The 21994-nt window shown below is 45.1% G+C and overlaps 1 protein-coding gene across 3 annotated transcripts in view; it reads right to left on the reverse strand.

Moving 5' to 3' along the window:
- The window catches only part of cep89 (centrosomal protein 89), a 452909-nt gene that overhangs the window by 278679 nt on the left and 152236 nt on the right, over window positions 1-21994 (reverse strand). The gene's annotated exons all lie outside the window — the stretch shown is intronic.

Below are 21994 nucleotides of genomic sequence, written 5' to 3' on the forward strand. Positions count from 1 at the left end.
AGAATTAAGACGTACATCGCACCCATTATGCGGTCGTAGAACACCAGATCAAATTCCCAATAATGACAAATGTTTCAAGTAAAAATACTTTTATTAAAAAAGTTATATACTTAAAAGTCATTATGTGCATTGCTTGTCGAATCTTCACATTCAAGACAAAAAAAAAACCAAGTCTAAACCTGGAAGAAAGGAGCACAACGTAGGGTCCAAGTCATGGCCTTAAAGGTACTCAAAAATGCAATAGGCATACCAACACATTAATGCCAAAGGTGCGCACTCACCAGTCAAAAGGCCAAACTGAGGGCCTAACTCGAGGCCTAAAGAACTGTCTCTGAACTAATTATGACCATGCACCCAGAGATGATACTTAAAATAAAAAAGTGATGTGGGCGTCTCATCTCATCTCATTATCTCTAGCCGCTTTATCCTTCTACAGGGTCACAGGCGAGCTGGAGCCTATCCCAGCTGACTACGGGCGAAAGGCGGGGTACACCCTGGACAAGTCGCCAGGTCATCACAGGGCTGACACATAGACACAGACAACCATTCACACTCACATTCACAACTACGGTCAATTTAGAGTCACCAGTTAACCTAACCTGCATGTCTTTGGACTGTGGGGGAAACCGGAGCACCCGGAGGAAACCCACGCGGACACGGGGAGAACATGCAAACTCCACAGAGAAAGGCCCTCGCTGGCCCCGGGGCTCGAACCCAGGACCTTCTTGCTGTGAGGCGACAGCGCTAGATGTGGGCGTATTTTTTTAAAATAAAATATCAAAACATTCACAACACTCTAAACAGACAAACTCTGTCTTAGTTTCCCAGCACTTGCTTCAACCATTTTACATTTTGTACCCTTGTAAACGAGGGAGGGAGAGAGATACAGAGGGGCATAGATAGATAAGACATGAGGGGGATAGATGGGAAGAGAGAGAGATAGAGATAGATAGATCGATAGAAAAGAGGTAAGCCTAAAGTCTCTTAAAGGTGCACAAAAATGCAATTGGCGTACCAATACATTGGTACAATGGTGTGCACTCACCAGTCAAAAAGCCAAACTGAGGGCCCAACTCAAGGCCTAAAGAACTGTCTCTAAACTAATTATGACCATGCACCCAGAGATGATAAACAGACGAACTCTTTGTCTTAGTTTCCCAGCATTCAACTTGCTTCAACCATTTTACATTTTGAAGAATAAAAAGAAATGTAAATACTCCTAGTAAACAAGGGAGGGAGGGAAGACATAGATGTGGAGGTGGATAGATAAGAGACACAATGAGATAGATAGATAGGAAAGAGGTATACAGATGGATAAGAGATTGATAGTGGAGAGCGATAGACATAATATAGATAGATAACAGAGTGGTAGACATAAGAGATAGATAGGAGAGAGGAGAGGAAAGATAAAAAGATATAGATAATCCACCACTTGCCTCGTTAACGTCTTTGACCAACTCCTTTGTTATATAAGGAGCAAGGCCGAATTTTGTTATGTAAGACGTTTTGTTTTTTCCACAGGAGAATGTTGTAGCGACTTCCGAGTCTGGGAACATAGCCTTAAAGAGTTCGCTTATGCCCTCATTCGAGCTGTACGAGTGGTGTTCCGTAATTGTTTTTAAAATCCAGAGCACCTCTGCCCGAAGTGTCGGGGTTCCACCGACACCCATCATGCCACTGCTCGGCCCTTGTGTTGTTGCTAGCCTTGCTGATGATGTCTGGCTTGGCTGATGCTGCTGACGTTCGACAGTGGTGCTAGTGCCAACTTCAGGTGCACTTGGAGATTGAACCGTGCAGAACTGAGCGATGGGCTGGTGGCGGTGGAGGGCAGATGCAATGTGCTTTGAGCGCTTCATGTGAGACTCTAAAGCGAAATGACCTATAGTGGACAACTTGAAGGTCTTTTGACAAACACAGCATCTTGCTTCAACGTTGCTTCCAGGAACCTCCCTCACCCAATCATGATATCTTTCATCTGAAAGCCACTGCTGATTAAAACGACACTTCCCCATGCTGTGATTCGCAGAGTCTCCTCTCCACCACGGACTCCGACGATTGCACCGGTGCGAAAAGGTATCAATATTGTTTCTTTCTTTGCGCATACTCCAAGAAATTCACTGATGTTACGCAAAACCCACGTTTTCATATTGTAGAATAGTATGAGCAAATTTAAGACCTTTGTTTAAAAAATTAAGACTTGGGCAAAGCAATTTAAGACTTAAGGCCTTAATTTTGGAATATTAAATTTAAGACTTTTTTAAGACTTAAGACCCCACGGCTACCATGGTCAGCTTGGCTAACATCCTACTCTCACCCACCACCTCAATGGAGTCCAGAGGACAGTCCAAGACTGAGCCAGCCCTTCTGATCAGTTTATTAAGTTTCTTCCTGTCCCTCTCTGAACTTCCACAGCCCCAGCAGACCACAGCATAGAAAACTGCTGATGCTACCACAGAGTCATAAAAAGTCCTAAGCAGTGTCCTGCACACACCAAAAGACCTCAGTCTTCTCAAGAGGTGGAGACGACTTTGGCCCTTCTTGTACAGGACATCTTCCCAGCTTCCCAGTCCAGTTTGTTGTTGAGGTGAACACCCAGGTATTTGTACTCCTCCACGATCTCAATGTCCAAACCCTGGATGCTCACTGGTGCAATTTGAGGAACCGTCCTTCTGAAATCGATCACCACCTCCTTTGTCTTGCTGGCGTTGATGCGCAGGTGGTTCAGTTCACACCAGGCGACAAAGCTGGTGATGACCTCTCTGTACTCCAGATCGTCCCCCTCTGACACATGTCCAACAATGGCTGTATCATCTGAGAACTTCTGGAGGTGGCAGCTGTCCGTGTTGTAGCTGAAGTCAGATGTGTAAAGTGTAAAGAGGAAAGGAGAGAGCACTGTACCCTGTGGAGCCCCTGTGCTGCAGACTACCACATCAGACACACAGTTGCGGAGCCTCACATACTGCGGTCTGTTAATGAGGTAGTCGATGATCCATGCAGCCAGGTGGCAGTCGACACCAGCTCCCTCCAGCTTCCCCCTAAGCAGTGATGGCTGAATTGTGTTGAAAGCACTGGAGAAGTCAAAGAACATGATTCTCACAGTACTCCCAGTGCCCTCCAGGTGCAAAAGTGACCGGTGTAGCAGGTAAATGACAGCGTCATCCACACCAATGCCCGGTCGATATGCAAACTGCAGGGGGTCCGCTGTTCACCAGGTGTCGGAGGTGGGAGAGAACAATCCTCTCCATGATCTTCATTAGGTGAGACGTTAAAGCTACTGGCCGAAAGTGGTTGAGCTCCCTGGGGTGCGCAGTCTTGGGAACTGGAACCACACATGATGTTTTCCACAGAAGTGGAACTTTCTCCAGACTGAGGCTCAGGTTGAAAATGTACAGAAGAATCCCACAGAGCTGATCTGCACAGTCCTTAAGCAGTCTGGAGTTGATACCATCAGGGCCAGCAGCTTTCCTTGTCTTGATCCTCCTCAGCTCCTTCAACACCTGATCATCTGTTATGGAGAGGCAAGGGGTGTAGCCGAGGTGTGAGTCCTGTAGAATGAGGTCAGGGGTGGAGTGTGTGGATTGGTCTGGCAGGGATCGGAGGGGGGTGATGTGGTGTGAGGAGGGAGCTATTGGTGTCAGAGGTATTATGGGGGGGGGAGTGATATCACAGACCGGTCAGGACTATGGTGAGTGGGGGAGGGTGGGGTGGCACAGTCAAATCTGTTGAAAAAGAGATTCAACTCATTTGCCCAGTCTTGGCCCCCAGATACAGGGCCCCTCCCACTGTCCTTTGTGTGGCCAGAGATGGTTTTCAGGCCTCTCCATACCTCTCCGGTGTTGCTGCCCTTGAGGTGCTCCTCCAGCTTCCTCCTGTAGCTGTCCTTGCCTCTCCTTATCCCCCTCTTCAGCTCCCTCTGCACTCTCCTCATCTCCTCCTTGTTGCCAGATTTAAAAACCCTCTTCTTCTCGTTTAATAGGGCTTTTAGTTCGGAGGTCACCCAGGGTTTATTGTTGGGAAAACACCATACCTTCCTGACTGGCACAGTGTTTTCAACACAGAAATTAATGTAATCCATGATGCAGGTTGTCAGGCTATCAATGTCATCCCCGTGAGGTTCACACAACACATCCCAGTCCGTAACTAACAATGATTAATTTTAACATGCACCAATCACTGAAAAACATTATTTGAGCCACTAAGTAAATCAACACTACAGCCAAAATCTCTATGCTGCATTTATAGCACTTTCACTCTTGCAACTGCTGCTCTTTATTTGTTCACATAACAATAACAAGCCCAATGCTCAAAATATGCCCCTTTCAAACCCTGTCATCATCATCCAGTTGTGCTATTTGCACGGATATTTGAGACTGTGTACATGCAATTTTGGTATAACCCTTTCGGACATAACGTGTACAATTGTACACAAAGTTCCATAGCATGAAGTTCCATAGCATTTTATCTTGTGTCTCTCTCCAGCCGTCTCGGTTATTCATTACCTCGGGGAGGTCTTCAATCCAGCATCCTGCATCTTCACAGAGTTGGCTGATGAAGTTTTTGAAAGGAGGTCCAGCCTTAGTGCGGCCGTGGGAGGGGTTCCAAAGCAACACATCCCTCACTATTTCTTCTTTGCTCCTCCAGTAGTGAGCATCCTTCTCTCCCGTATGACATGGGAGATATAGGGTAGATGGCTATCAAACCCTGTACTCTGCCTTCAAAATCTAACAATATCCACTATATGCTCAAAAGTTTGTGTAGATCTGACCATCATACACCCATGTGTCATTTTGACCATCCCATTCCAGATGGAGCCCTCCCTCGCTGTTATAATAATGTCGAATCCTCTGAGAATGTTTTCCACTAGATTTTGGAATATGGCTGTGGGGATTTGTTGATTCAACTACAAGTTCATTAGTGAGGTCAAGCACTGGTGTTAGGCAATGAGGTCTGAGGCACAGTCAACATTCCAGTTTATCTCAGTGTTCAGTGGGGTTGCGGTCAGGGCTGTGTGTAGGCTCCACACTCCAATTCTTCCACTCCAATCTTGACAAACCATGTCTTCATGGAGCTCGCTTTGTGCACAGGGGCACTACCATGCTGGAATAAGTTTGCACCTGTTAGTTTTAGTGAAAGGAAACTGTAATGCTACAGCATACAAACTTTTACATTTTTTTGGAAGAACGCCAACACCAGAAGCTTTCTTTTTTTCTCCTCTTATGTAAAGACCACAAGCAGAGGCCATCCACATCAGATCTGCTTTAATATCAGCAGATCCTCGATGAAGGCACGTGAATCCTTTCATCATGGCACACCTTCAGCTTGTTCAGTGTGCTGAGTGCAGGATGTTTAGTCATTCTTCCTCCGTTGCTGGTGATAGATTTATTTGTGATAAGTGAAGATTAGTTAGCTCTCTGACGGAGAAGATTGCAGTTTTGGAGGTGCATATCCAGACTTTAGAGAGGACTAGTGAGAATGAGAACAGTGTAGTTTCTGCAGGGGAAAGTCTGGATGCCCTAGGTGGAGTTAGTAATCCCTCAACTCTGGCATTAGAGCCCTCACAGCAGGGCAAACGAGTGACAACTCAGCGGCATAAGCATAGAGTCAAAGCTACCACTGAGGCTCACTCACTGGAGCACCACTCCTCTCCGCTTCACGTGTTGAACAGGTTTGCCATCATCAGTGATACATCCGCTGAGAAACCTGAAAGAGCTCTGGTTATAGGGGACTCTATCATATGGCACGTGAAATTAGCTAGGCCTTTAGGGGCACCAGCAGCTTTAGTCAGGTGTATACTGGGAGCCAGGGCCCCGGACATAACAGGTAATCTTAGGGTCCTAGGCAAGCACAGGTTCTCAAAGATAGTTATCCATGCAGAAGCTAATGATATACAATTTTGTCAGTCTGAGGTTACTAAGAGTAACTTTGTAGAGGTGTTTAAATTAGCGAAGGCGATGTCCAATGCTGTAGTATGCTCTGGCCCCATCCCAATGCAGTGTTGCAATGTAGCTTACAGCACGTTATGGTCGCTGAACTGCTGGTTGTCCAGGTAGTGCTCTGAAAACAGTGTGGGCTTTATAGATAATTGAACTAATTTTGAGGGCACTGTTGGCCTGTTAGGGCGGGACGGTATCCATCCCACTCAGGAAGGTGCTGCTCTCATTTCTTGCAGCATAGGTCATAGTCTCAGAACAGGTCTAGTTAACTTCTGACAATCCAGAGCCAAGGCCAGGGAGCAGACAAACAGGCTAAACCGACTGTCTGCTAGCTGCACAGAGTTGTCACTCAGGGTCCACTACATCGAGACTGTGTCTGTTCCCCGAGCTAAACAAAAAAGCAGAAATACTCAGAGTTTGTTCCAGTAACCTAATCAATATAAAATTAGATCATACTAACTGTACAGCCACTGGCAGCACCTTTGATCTAAAGGTGGGGCTATTAAATATTAGATCTTTATATCTAAAGCGCCAATTGTTAATGAACTCATTACTGATCAGGAGTTTAATGTACTGTGTTTAACAGAAACATGGATTAAGTCAAATTAATATATAGCATTAAATGAAGCGAGTCCTCCTGGATACAGTTATATACTGTACACCAGCCTCGTCTAACTGGCAGAGGAGGAGGCGTTGCCATTATTTATAATGATTATCTAGGTGTAACACACAAACCTGGTTATAAATTTAATACATTTGAAGTTCTTCATATGAATATAATGTATGTAGCCTCAAAAAATAAGTCTACCTAGTTAATTCCGTTACTTATTATTTACAGGCCCCTGGAGCCATATTCTGAGTTTCTTTCTGAATTTGCAGATTTTATCTCAGACCTGGTTATTTCCTTAGACAAAGCTTTAGTTGTCGGAGATTTTAATATTCACTTCAATAACCCAGAAGACCCTTTGAAAACAGCATTTGTGTCCATTTTAGATTCAGTAGAGGTTAATCAGAGTGTCATAGGACCGACCCATAATGGTGGTCACACTCACGATCTAATACTAACATTCGGGTTAAACGTAGAAAATATAGTCATACTTCCACAGTCTGAAGTTCTCAGATCATTATCTCATCTCATTCAAAATATGTCTGAGTAATAATATATGCACCTCACCACACTACTGTATTAAACGTACATTCATGTCAACTACTGCACAGAATTTTATAAATGATCTCCCAGAGTTATCAACTTTGATTGGGTCACTGTCAGCCCCTGCAGAACTTGATCAGGCAAGTGAATGCTTAGCGTCAATGTTCTGCTATACATTAGATAAAGTAGCTCCACTTAAAAGGAAAATGATCAGAGAGAAAAAATTAGCACCCTGGTATAACGATGACATGCACACTTTAAAACAGACCACTTGAAAATTGTAACGTAAATGGTGTCAAACAAAATTGGTAGCGTTCAAATTAGCTTGGAAGGAGAGTTTCCTGAAGTATAGAAAAGCTCTTAGTGCTGCTAGATCAACATATCTCTCCTCCCTAAAAGAAGATAACAAAAATAATCATAAATTCCTATTTAATACTGTAGCAAAATTAACCAGGAAAAAGACCACTGTAGACACATACACACCTGCAGTATGTAGTAGCAATGACTTCATGATATTTTTTCAATGACAAAATTGAAAATAGTCCTGGGTTCGAGCCCCGGGGCCGGCGAGGGCCTTTCTGTGCGGAGTTTGCATGTTCTCCCCGTGTCCGCGTGGGTTTCCTCCGGGTGCTCCGGTTTCCCCCACAGTCCAAAGACATGCAGGTTAGGTTAACTGGTGACTCTAAATTGACTGTAGGTGTGAATGTGAGTGTGAATGGTTGTCTGTGTCTATGTGTCAGCCCTGTGATGACCTGGCGACTTGTCCAGGGTGTACCCCGCCTTTCGCCCGTAGTCAGCTGGGATAGGCTCCAGCTTGCCTGCGACCCTGTAGAAGGATAAAGCGGCTAGAGATAATGAGATGAGATGAGACAATTTAACTGACCCTGTAGTTAACAATATAACCATCAGATCAGCAATTAGAATGTTTTACTCCCCTTACAGAAATCGAATTACTTTCATTAATCTCCGCAACAAAATCCTTAACTTGTGTACTACATCCCTTACCTACACATCTATTCAAACAGATAACACCTGAAGTAATTGAACCGCTTCTAAAAATAATAAATTTTTCTCTTAGGATTGGCTATGTACCCAAATCATTTAAACTTGCAGTTATCAAATTCCTGATTAAAAAACCTGACCTCGATCCCTGTCAGCTGTCCAGTTATCAGCCAATATCAAACCTCCCTAGAAAGGTCCTAGAAAAAGCTGTGGCACAGCAGTTATGCTCATATTTACATAGGAATAACAGCCATGAAATGTATCAGTCAGGATTTAGACCTCATCATAGCACAGAGACAGCACTGGTGAAAGTAGTAAATGACCTACTGTTGGCATCTGATCAGGGCTGTGTCTCGCTGCTTGTGTTGCTTGACCTTAGTGCAGCATTTGATACCATTGATCATTCCATTCTTTTGGATAGACTACAAAATATTGTGGGAGTTAAGGGAATGGCCCTCTCCTGGCTAAGCTCTTACTGAACTGATTGCTATCAGTATGTTGATGTAAATGGTGATTTTTCTAGACATACTGAGGTAAAGTTTGGTGTTCCACAAGGTTCTGTCTTGGGTCCACTGCTTTTTTCTTTATATATGTTACCTCTGGGTGATATTATTCATAAGCATGGTATTAGTTTCCACTGTTATGCTGATGACATACAGTTGCATGTTTCTGTAAAACCACATAAGACACCAGCTTAATAGAATTGAGGAATGTGTAAAGGACATTACACACTGGATGCTTACTAACTTCCTTCTGCTTAACTCCGACAAGACTGAAGAGCTTGTACTAGGACCACATGCAGCTAGAAGTAAGTTTTCTAATTACATAGTAACTCTGGATGGCCTTTCTGTTTCTTCATGTGCAGCAGTAAAAGACCTCGGGGTGATTACTGACCCCAATCTTTCATTCGAAACTCATATCGATAACTTTACCTAGATAGCTTTCTTTCATCTCAGAAATATTGCTAAGATAAGACATTTAATGTCACTACATGATGCGGAAAAACTAGTTCATGCTTTTGTCACCTCCAGGTTGGATTATTGTAATGCCTTACTGTCTGGATGCTCCAATAAGAGCATAAACAAGCTCCAGTTAGTTCAAAATGTAGCAGCAACAGTCCTTACTGTAAATAGAGGGTATGGCCACATCACCCCTATCTTATCCACACTGCATTGGCTCCCAATCAAATTTCGTATTGATTATAAAATACTACTATTGACCTTTAAAGCACTGAATGGTCTCGCACCACAGTACCTGAACAAACTTCTGGTCCTTTATGACCTGCCAGATCTACTTGGATCAAAAGGTGCAGGCTATCTGCTGGTACCTCATATAGTGAAGGCTACATCAGGGGGCAGAGCCTTTTCTTACAAAGCCCCACAGTTATGGAACAGCCTTCCAAGTAGTGTTCAGAAATCAGCGTTTAAGTCTAGGCTGAAAACATATCTGTTTAGTCAAGCTTTTTGTTAATAGTGTTTATGAGGTAAAGGAGTAGATCTGGAGGGTCCTCAGACATAGAGTGTTTTGGTAAACTGGGATGTATGGATACTGTCAGTCCCCCACTCACTTGCTCACTCGAGTTTGTTGACAGTGTAGTGGCTGGCTGCTTTATGTCCTGGGGCGTCCTCATGCCCGTGTTACCTTCTGGCTCTCCCCTTTTAGTTATGCTGTCATATTTAGTTTTGCTGGAGTCCCTGTTTGTACTCAGTGCAAAATGTATACTGTACCTAACAATCTGTGTTTTCTCTCTTCTTTCTCTTTTTCTCCCCCCATCTGTCCCTCTGAATTACATGTTGATCCTGAGACTGAGATGCTGAGCTCTTCTGCTCCTCAGACCTGCCTGATCCATCCTGATGCCCTACGTCTGGTTGGATTTTCATCACATCGCTCCTGTGGAGGGCGGCCCCATATGGACAGTTGAAAGTCAAACTTGGAAGATGCTCTGGATACTCACAGTAATGCTTTTATGGCTGAGGACTACAGTTGACTTGCTAACTTTAGGACTGCAGTTGTCATGAACAGAATTGCACTCAAGTTTCCATCAATGAAGAGTTATAACATCAACGAGACTGACTTCATGTTAAAACTGTTAAAAATGTAAACATTGTCTGTTATCACCCAAATGAGGATGGGTTCCCTTTTGAGTCTGGTTCATCTCGAGGTTTCTTCCTCATGTCGTCTGAGGGAGTTTTTCCTTGCTACTGTCGCCACAGGCTTGCTCATTAGGGATAGAATTGGAATAAAATTAGGTCATGTTTAAAGCCATTCAAATTCTTTAAAGTTGCTTTGTGACAATGTCTATTGTTAAAAGCGCTATACAAATAAACTTGACTTTTGGAGAAATCCCACATATGGATGTGATGATCAGGTGTCCACACACTTTTGACCGTATAATGTGGCTATGAAATGAAAAAATAAGATAACATTTAGAATTAATGTGACAAAAGACATTTTCAAGTGCCAAATATACAGTTTTCCTGAATAATTCTTTAAGTTATGGAGGCAGCGGTCGTCAGTGATGATGACTGCTTCTTTAGGATGCACAGAAATGCAGATGGGCCGCGAGGCCCACACCAGAGCGACAGAGTGTCTGCAGCGGTGGCATCAACTGCCTGGCTGAGCTGCCATGGAATGTCTGGCTTCATGAGCCCTCGTATACTCTCTTTGACACTTGTCTTCAATTGCAGACACTGAGCTTTTAACTATGCTTCGTCATGTTGCTCTATCTGAGACATCCCTTTCCCACGTCTGATCAATAACTCCAGCATTCTTCATGTTCCTCTTCAAGATGTCTTTGTACCTCAGTTTCTGTCCTCCTTGTCTCCTCTTTCCTCAGGTTAGTTCTCCATAAAAAATGGCTTTGGGTAGTCGAGTGTCAGGCATGCGCCAGATGTGTCCAGCCCAACGAAGTTGCGAGGCTGTCATCAAGGCTTCCACACTTCCTGTATTGGCTCACCTAAGGACTTCTACATCGGGGACCTTGTCCTGCCATCTTATTTTGAGGATTTGATGCAGGTGTTGTAGTTGTAGTGGAGGCAGTGGTACAGACTCAGCTTCAGAATCACCTATTGCAGTTTGGATTCAGACCTCATCATAGCACAGTTGACATTCTTACCATCTTTTCTCAGTGTCTTCCCCAGTGACCACGCAACACGAAGATCGCCAGGCGTTCCGGCACCTGCTTGCGTTGGCGGGGTCCACAATCACCACCGCCGTGGACCCTAACAAAGATGGGTCCTCAGGACGACCCCGAAGCCTTCCTCGCTCTTTTTGAGCAGGCAGCAGAGGCGTGGGGTTGGCCGGTGGAACAGCACACAGTGCACCTCCTCCCCCTGCTAACAGGCAAGGGGCAGCTGGCTGGGCTACAGCTCCCCGCTGACAGCCGGCTGGTCTACGCTGACCTCCACAGGGCCGTCCTCCAACGCGTGGGGCGCACCCCGGAGCAGCAACGGCAGCGCTTCCGCGCGCTGCGCCTGGAAGGGGTCAGCCGGCTGTTCGTGTTTGGCCAGCAACTCCGGGACGCCTACCGGCAGTAGCTGAGGGCCGACAACCACAATGCCAAGGGAATCATCGATCTGGTGGTGCTGGAACAATTCATCGCCCGACTTCCAGAAGGAACAGTGGAGTGGGTCCAGTGCCATCGCCTGGCATCGCTGGATCAGGCCATTGTGCTGGTGGAGGACCATATGGCAGCTGTTCTGACCGCAGGACAGTGTGTCTCCTCTTCTCCCCTCCTTTCTCTCCCTCTCTCTCCTTCTGTTCCTTGTCCTCGCCCCATTCCTACTTCTGTGTCTGTGTCTCCCCCCCTCAGGTGAGTGAGCTCCGAAACACCGGTGCAAAGGGAGAGCCTGGGCCGGTATGCTGGCGCTGCGGGGAGCCAGGGCACCTCCAGCATCAGTGCTCAGCGATGGAGGTGGGCGCGGTGGTTCAGATCCCCGACGCACCAGGGACTGCCCTCGATCGGGCCGGAGCGTATCGCATACCGGTGAGTATCCAAGGGGATACGTATCAGGCTTTGGTGGACTCCGGCTGTAAACAGACCTCAATCCACCAAAGCCTGGTGCAAGACGAGGCATTGGGGAGAGCACAATTAGTGAAGGTGTTGTGTATGCACGGGGATGTTCACAACTACCCTTTAGTGTCGGTCCACATTCTATTTCGAGGGGAAAAATTTAGAGTAACGGTGGCGGTTAATCCTCGCCTTACCCACTCGATAATTTTGGGGACTGATTGGCCAGGATTTAGGGAATTAATGACGCATTTAGTGAAGAGTGGGGCCTGCCATAGTTCAGCGGGGGGAGGTCCCGGTGTGGCATTGGCAGGAGCGGCTGTCACAGAGCTGTCTACGTCATCACCGCGTCAGAGTGAGGAGCAGCATGCTCCTCCTCCCTCTCTCGGGGAATCCCTCGTGGATTTCCTGTTAGAGCAGTCGCGAGACGAGACTCTGCGGCCTGTGTTTGACCAAGTGAGAGTAATCGATGGTCAAACTCTCCAGCCAAACTCTCCAGCCAAACGCCACCCCGTCCTTCCCCTATTTTTCCATTATTAAGGATAGGTTATACCGAGTGACGCAGGACACTCAGACTAAGGAACAAATAACACAGCTTTTAATCCCAAAGAGCCGTGGGGAATTTATATTCCAGGTGGCTCACTTTATTCCCATGGCCGGACACTTGGGACAGGATAAGACACTAGCCCGAATGATGGCCCGGTTCTATTGGCCAGGGATTCGCGGCGATGTCCGTAGGTGGTGTACAGCGTGCTGCGAATGCCAGTTAGTAAATCCTGTGGCCTTTCCAAAAGCACCTTTGCGCCCTCTACCATTAATCGAGACCCCGTTCGAAAGAATTGGGATGGATCTCATCGGGCCATTAGATCGGTCAACATGAGGATATCGCTTTATTTTAGTTCTGGTGGACTATGCAACGCAATATCCGGAAGCAGTGCCTCTTCACAATATTTCAGCACATAGTATTGCAGAAGCACTCTTCCGCGTCATCTCCCGAGTCGGAATCCCCAAGGAGATTCTGACTGATCAAGGCACTACGTTTATGTCATGCACATTGCGCGAACTGTATGGGTTACTGGGAATTAAGCCTATCCACACCAGTGTTTATCACCCACAAACGGATGGCTTAGTTGAATGGTTCAATCACACCCTCAAGAACATAATTCGGAAATTTGTAAGCGAAGATGCACGCAACTGGGATAAATGTCTCGAGGCCCTGTTATTCGCAGTGTGAGAGGTCCCACAAGCCTCCACGGGGTTCTCCCCGTTTGAATTATTATACGGTCGTAAGCTGCGTGGCATTCTAGATGTGCTGTGTGAAAATTGGGAGGAGGGACCTTCAGCAAGCAAAAATGAAATTCAATACGTTATTGACCTGCGTGCCAAACTCCACACATTCACGCACTTAACCCTGGAGAATTTGCGGCAGGCCCAAGAATGTCAAGTCCGCCTATACGACAGGGGCACGCGCCTTAGGGAATTCACACTGGGAGATAAAGTACTCATGTTGTTGCCCACGTCGAGCTCCAAATTGATCGCTAGGTGGCAAGGACCCTTTGAGGTCACACCGCGAGTCGGGGACGTCGACTTTGAGGTGAGGCGAACGGACAGGGGTGGGGCATTACAGATTTACCACCTCAACCTGTTAAAACTTTGGAATGAGGAGGTCCCTGTGGCATTGGTGTCGGTGGTTCCAGAGAAGGCGGAGCTGGGGCCAGAGGTTCACAAAGGAAAATTGACATCGCCCACCGCTCTGGTCCCCTGTGGAGACCACCTCTCCCTGACCCAACTCATGGAGGTCGCCCAGTTGCAGACAGAATTTTCTGATGTGTTCTCGCCCCTGCCCGGCCACACCCACCTCATAGAACACCACATTGAGACGCCCCCGGGGGTAGTAGTGCGCAGCCACCCTTACAGACTGCCTGAACACAAAAAAAAGGTGGTTTGGGAAGAACTTGAGGCCATGCTCGAAATGGGTATCGTCGAGGAGTCCCACAGTGACTGGAGCAGTCCGGTGGTCTTGGTTCCCAAGTCCGACGGGTCGGTCCAGTTCTGTGTGGACTATAGAAAAAAGTCAAGGCGGTGTCTAAATTCGATGCGTACCCAAGGCCTCGTATTGATGAGTTGCTCGATCGACTAGGCACGGCTCATTTTTATTCGACACCGGATTTGACAAAGGGATATTGGCAGATCCCCTTGACTCTGCTATCCCAAGAGAAAACAGCTTTTTCCACACCGTTTGGTTTACACCAGTTCGTCACACTTCCTTTTGGGCTGTTTGGGGCGCCCGCTACGTTCCAGTGGCTTATGGATAGGGTCCTCCGCCCCCACACCACCTACGCGGCTGCATACATTGACGACATCATTATTTATAGTAATGACTGGCCGCGGCACTTAGGCCACCTAAGGGCCATCCTTAGGTCGCTGAGGCGAGCGGGTCTCACAGGCAACCCAAAAAAGTGAGTGATTGGGTGGGTGGAAGTACGGTATCTGGGATTCCACTTGGGCAATGGGCAGGTGCGTCCCCAAATCAATAAGACAGCAGCAATAGCGGCCTGCCCGAGGCCCAAGACCAAAAAGAGGGTGAGACAGTTCCTGGGGCTGGCTGGCTACTATCGTAGGTTTATACCTAATTATTCGGACGTCACCAGCCCGCTGACTGATCTCACTAAAAAGGGGGCACCAGATCCGGTCCAGTGGATGGAGCAATGCCAGCAGGCTTTCTCTGAGGTAAAGGCTGCACTGTGTAGGGGGCCACTGTTACACTCCCCTGACTTTTGTCTCCTCTTTGTTTTGCAGATGGACGCATTGCACAGAGGGCTGGGGGCTGTTCTGTCCCAGGAGGTGGAGGGGGAGGATCGTCAAGTGCTGTACATCAGCCGGAAGCTGTCAGTGCGCGAGGGCCGATACAGTACCATAGAAAAGGAATGCCTTGCCATCAAGTGGGCAGTCCTCACCCTCTGCTACTACCTGCTGGGGTGCCCTTTCACCCTCTGTTTGGACCACGCGCCCCTGCAGTGGCTCCACCACATGAAGGATGCCAACGCGCGGATCACCCGTTGGTATATGGCACTCCAGCCGTTTAAGTTCGAGGTGGTCCACAGGCCGGGGGCGCAGATGGTCGTGGTGGATTTCCTCTCCCATCAAGGGGGGGGGGGGGGGTAGTCAGCTGCAGGCCAGACGGCTCCCCGGCCTGAGTCAGGCAGTTGGGGTATGTGGCAGCAGGGGCGTGGCCAAGCGGCGGTCCGTGAATGGAGGGCGGAGTCAGGGAAGGTAAGTGGCAGAATCACTGCACCTGATGTGAATTAACCTGTGTTTGTGTGTCTTCCCCAGTAACCACACCCTTTTAAAAGGAGAGAGAGAGCAGAGAAAGAGAGCTCTCTCCCCAACCAGAACACTAGTGTGTGTGCACGCGTGTGTGGCTGGGAGACTGTTGAAAGCTGAAAAGCTAGCAATAAAAAGAGTTTGAGAACTCAGTTCTGGCCTGCCATGCTTCTGTGCTCCACCCACCTTCAACGATTGAGACAGGGACTTTTGACCAGGTATGGAATAATGGACTTTGTTCCAAACTCAGAAGCAAGTGAGTCTCTGGCAAGTTACTGACCTGGATTTCAAGTGACCTCTCTAACCGTTCTATCAAAGCGATTCTATCTGGTCAGTCCTCAATTTCGACATCCATCAACGTTTCTGTTCCCCAGGGCTCAATTTTGGGACCTCTTCTGTTCTCAATCTACATTGATGACCTGGGAGATGAGTGTGAGAACACCCTATATAGTGGTGCTTGAAACTTTGTGAACCCTTTAGAATTTTCTATATTTCTGCATAAATATGGCCTAAAACATCATCAGATTTTCACACAAGTCCTAAAAGTAGATAAAGAGAACCCAGTTAAATAAATGAGACAAAAATATTATACTTGGTCATTTATTTATTGAGGAAAATGATCCAATATTACATATCTGTGAGTGGCAAAAGTATGTGAACCTTTGTTTTCAGCATCTGGTGGGACCCCCTTGTGCAGCAGTAACTGCAGCTAAACGTTTCCGGTAACTGTTGATCAGTCCTGCACACCTGCTTGGAGGAATTTTAGCCCATTCCTCCATACAGAACAGCTTCAACTCTGGGATGTTGGTGGGTTTCCTCACATGAACTGCTTGCTTCAGGTCATTCCACAACATTTCGATTGGATTAAGGTCAGGACTTTGACTTGGCCATTCCAAAACATTAACTTTATTCTTCTTTAATCATTCTTTGGTAGAACGACTTGTGTGTTTAGGGTCGTTGTCTTGCTGCATGACCCACCTTCTCTTGAGATTCAATACATGGACAGATGTCCTGACATTTTCCTTTAGAATTTGCTGGTATAATTCAGAATTCATTGTTCCATCAATGACGGCAAGCTGTCCTGGCCCAGATGCAGCAAAACAGGCCCAAACCATGATACTACCACCACCATGTTTCACAGATGAGATAAGGTTCTTATGCTGGAATGCAGTGTTTTCCTTTCTCCAAACATAATGCTTCTCATTTAAACCAAAAACTTCTATTTTGGTCTCATCCATCCACAAAACATTTTTCCAATAGCCTTCTGGCTTGTCCACATGATCTTTAGCAAACTGCAGATGAACAGCAAATGTTATTTTTGGAGAGCAGTACCTTTCTCCTTGCAACCCTGCCATGCACACCATTGTTGTTCAGTGTTCTCCTGATGGTGGACTCATGAACATTAACATTAGCCAATGTGAGAGAGGCCTTCAGTTGCTTAGAAGTTACACTGGGGTCCTTTGTGACCTCGCTGACTATTACACGCCTTGCTCTTGGAGTGATCTTTGTTGGTCACCCACTCCTGGGGAGGGTAACAATGGTCTTGAATTTCCTCCATTTGTACACAGTCTGTCTGACTGTGGATTGGTGAAGTCCAAACTCTTTATAGATGGTTTTGTAACCTTTTCCAGCCTGATGAGCATCAACAACACTTTTTCTGAGGTCCTCAGAAATCTCCTTTGTTCATGCCATGATACACTTCCAAAAACGTGTTGTGAAGATCAGAATTTGATAGATCCCTGTTTTTGAAATAAAACAGGGTGCCCACTCACACCTGATTGTCATCCCATTGATTGAAAACACCTGACTCTAATTTCACCTTCAAATTAACTGCTAATCCTAGAGGTTCACATACTTTTGCAACTCACAGATATGTAATACTGGATCATTTTCCTCAATAAATAAATGACCAAGTATAATATTTTTGTCTCATTTGTTTAACTGGGTACTCTTTATCTACTTTTAGGACTTGTGTGAAAATCTGATGATGTTTTAGGTCATATTTCTGCAGAAATATAGAAAATTCTAAAGGGTTCACAAAGTTTCAAGCACCACTGTATCTGTACACAGATGATTCCACCTTATACTGCATAATCTGAACAGGTGATGACAAGAGAGCAAGCCTAAATAGGGACCTGGAAAGAACAAGTTGCTGGCAGACAAGTGGCAGACAAATGGAAAGTGACCTTTGCGCCAGCTAAGTGCAAATGATTGACCATCTCTAGAAAGAAGGATCCAACAAGGTCCAATCTATTTTTTGGCAACACCAAACTGGCAGAAAAAGACAAGCTGTAAATCTTAGGAGTTACTATTGATAATAAGCTGACCTGGACAAACCACATTTCCAAGAATTCAGCAAGAGCTGGACAGAAGCTTAGAGCTTTAAGGAGGGTTGCTAACAAACTAGATGTCAAAAGGAGAGCCATAGTGTACAAGGCCCAGGTATGCAGCATCATGGAGTATGCTTTAGTATGCTGGATGAGTGGCATTACCACCTCAGTAAGGCTTCTTGACGCCATCCAGAGGAAAGCACTACACATCACTGGTGCGAATGAACAACAGGCCAGACTGGAACTAAACATCCCATCCCTACATCATAGACATCTGCTGGCTGCTACTGCTGTGATCTACAAGATCCACAATAGCTCATGCCCACCAGACATGAAGAGGATAGTTCCTCAGCCGTATGTGATCAGACGTGCAACTCTCACCAGCCTATCTATGCCAAGTTATGCATTCACTGAACCAATCTCAAGCACCTTCTCCACAGGCAGGACCTTCATCCACACTGCAGTCCGTATCTAGAATAGACTCCCAGACAGCATAGTTGGAGAGCTTAGTGAAAATAGCTTCCAGTCTTTCAAAACTCATGTTCATCACTATTTGCTTTCCCTGCTGTGATCTCATAGGGGGAACTTATTGGCTGTTGTGAACCACTGATTGGCCCTTTTTTTTTTACTATTATAGTGCTTTGTTGCCTCTGTTAGTTCATGACCTAGTCATACCTCTTGTGGCTATTGTTCACCATAGCCTGTTTATATATATATATATATATATATATATATATATATATATATATATATATATTAGGCCTGTAGTACTCAAGTCCAAGACTCAGACTCGAGTCTGATTCATGTCCTAATTACAAGGACTTGTGACTTGACTTGGACTTGAGCACTGATGACTCGGACTTGGACTCAGACTCGTGCATTAACTGCATTCGGACTCATAAATTGGAGGCGAGGACGCGGATTTTTTTCTTCTTTTTTTTGTAACATGCCATAATAATTTGGCATAAGATATTTATATCTACATTCATTTTTGTACTAATTTTGTGTAAGAAAGCGCCTTGGTGCATGCATCAGATAGACTCTCGGGTGCACTCCAGACAGTGGATGTGCCAAACGGACTCTCACGTGCATGCCGTAAACAACTCACACCTCCACAGGATTAAGGTGCAATCAGCGCACCTATATAAAAACTGTGAAAATGCACTTACTTTGCAAAGTATCGAGTTGCGTTGCTGACACATTACCGAGCCTTATTTCCTTGTTTGGGTTCCTGATCCCTGATTTCCTGTTTCTCGTCTTTGATTCTGCCGAGTCTACGATAGCCTGTTTGTGCCTCGCTCGAACTATTGCCTGTTTCACTGTTTTACGATTTTGCCTGCCGTTCTGGATTGTTTACCTGTCTTCACGTGTATTAATAAACACACCTTCTGCACTTACATCTGTCTCCCAACCATCTCTGACAGAATACTTCACACTCCCTGACAAGGAGAATGCACATTCACCTGTTCATACGTCATGTTCAGGAACAAACTAATGTTAATGGTGCTAAAACACCCACCATCAAATGGTGCGGTTGGAGTGTTGGACTCGGACTCAACCCGAAATTTTCTTTAATGACTTGGACTTGAAAAATGGGGACTCGAGACTGGACTCGGACTTGAGGTTCAGTGACTCGACTACAAGATTGACACACACACATATATATATATATATATATATATATATATATATATATATATATATATATATATACACACACACATATACACATACATACACACACACACATTTTATACACACACACACACACACACACACACACACACACACACACACACACAGTGGTGCTTGAAAGTGTGTGAACCCTTTAGAATTTTCTATATTTCTGCATAAATATGACCTAAAACATCAACAGATTTTCACACAAGTCCTAAAAGTAGATAAAGAGAACCCAGTTAAACAAATGAGACAAAAATATTATACTTGGTCATTTATTTATTGAGGAAAATGATCCAATATTCCATATCTGTGAGTAGCAAAAGTATGTGAACCTCTAGGATTAGCAGTTAATTTGAAGGTGAAATTAGAGTCAGGTGTTTTCAATCAATGGGATGACAATCAGGTGTGAGTGGGCACCCTGTTTTATTTCAAGAACAGGGATCTATCAAATTCTGATCTTCACAACACGTTTGTGGAAGTGTATCATGGCATGAACAAAGGAGATTTCTGAGGACCTCAAAAAGTGTTGATGTTCATCAGGCTGGAAAAGGTTACAAAGCCATCTCTAAAGAGTTTGGACTCCACTAATCCATAGTCAGACAGATTGTGGACAAATGGAGGAAATTCAAGACCATTGTTACCCTCCCCAGGAGTGGTCGACCAACAAAGATCACTCCAAGAGCAAGGCGTGTAATAGTCGGTGAGGTCACAAAGGACCCCAGGGTAACTTCTAAGCAACTGAAGGCCTCTCTCACAATGGCTAATGTTAATGTTCATGAGTCCACCATCAGGAGAACACTGAACAACAATGGTGTGCATGGCAGGGTTGCTAGGAGAAAGCCACTGCTCTCCAAAAAGAACACTGCTGCTCATCTGCAGTTTGCTAAAGATCATGTGGACAAGCCAGAAGGCTATTGGAAAAATGTTTTGTGGACAGATGAGACCAAAATAGAACTTTTTGGTTTAAATGAGAAGCATTAGGTTTGGAGAAAGGAAAACACTGCATTCCAGCATAAGAATCTTATCCCATCTGTGAAACATGGTGGTGGTGGTATCATGGTTTGGACCTGTTTTGCTGCATCTGGGCCAGGACGGCTTGCCATCATTGATGGAACAATGAATTCTGAATTATACCAGCGAATTCTAAAGGAAAATGTCAGGACATTTGTCCATGAACGGAATCTCAAGAGAAGGTGGGTCATGCAGCAAGACAATGACCCTAAGCACGCAAGTCGTTCTACCAAAGAATGGTTAAAGAAGAATAAAGCTAATGTTTTGGAATGGCCAAGTCAAAGTCCTGACCTTAATCCAATCGAAATGTTGTGGAAGGACCTGAAGCAAGCAGTTCATGTGAGGAAACCCACCAACATCCCAGAGTTGAAGCTGTTCTGTATGGAAGAATGGGCTAAAATTCCTCCAAGCAGGTGTGCAGGACTGATCAACAGTTACCGGAAACATTTTGTTGCAGTTATTGCTGCACAAGGGGGTCCCACCAGATACTGAAAGCAAAGGTTCACATACTTTTGCCACTTACAGATATGTAGCATTGGATCATTTTCCTCAATAAATAAATGACCAAGTATAATTTTTTTTGTCTCATTTGTTTAACTGGGTTCTCTTTATCTACTTTTAGGACTTATGTGAAAATCTGATGATGTTTTAGGTCATATTTATGCAGAAATATAGCCTAGTAAACTAGACCCACCCGCCTAGCGGCCAAAAATATTTTTGCCTAGCGAATGGGTCTAGCCTCAAACCATATAAACAAAAACACCCCAGGCATCAAATCGTGCCCGCCAATCACAACGCAAGGTTTTTGTTTGGATTCTTTGGGCGGGCTTCTGCAGGAGTGACGACAAAGCTGCGCGACGCTGGAGAAAGCACTACAGGAAAGATGGCTACCGCTAGTGAACAGCGTGCGTTTGACTCCGCTTTGGAATCAGTTTTAGAAGAATTAGACTTGGAGTTTTCGTTGAAACATGAGCAGGAAGAGGCTCTCCACTCATTCCTTTTCAAGAAGGACGTTTTCGCTGTTTTGCTAACCGGTGTGGGTGCAATCAGTTAATTATTGAAATTAAGTGATCAATCTCATTAAATCAGTCTCATTAAATTTTTGAAGGTTAATAATTAAAATGAATCAATCCCATTGAATCGTTTACTTTGACTCATTTGAATTGAATCATACCATAGAATCACTCATTTGAAGTGAATCATTCAGTGAATCATTCAATGAATCATTAGTGAATCATTTAGTGAATCATACCAATGAATCCTGGTGCTTAATAATAAATTACCAAACAGCTAGATTATGGTATATTTCCAAATTATTACAATCACTTACCACATTACATAACTTTTATATGCACCCTTTTGAATTCGAGGGAGATTGGGGACTTCATATTGTTCACACAAATAAACAGTTTGTTTAATAAATGAATTTATTACAACAAAGATAAAAATAATAAATCAATATATACAAGCAGTGAGGTGTATTGAGGTATTTCACCTGACGTCACAGGGTCACGTGACGCCCCGGTGTCCGCCATTTTGGACGGCAAGCTAGCTA

This window comes from Neoarius graeffei, chromosome 27 (assembly GCF_027579695.1).
Source record: "Neoarius graeffei isolate fNeoGra1 chromosome 27, fNeoGra1.pri, whole genome shotgun sequence".
In the NCBI taxonomy this organism is placed as follows: Eukaryota; Metazoa; Chordata; class Actinopteri; order Siluriformes; family Ariidae; genus Neoarius; species Neoarius graeffei.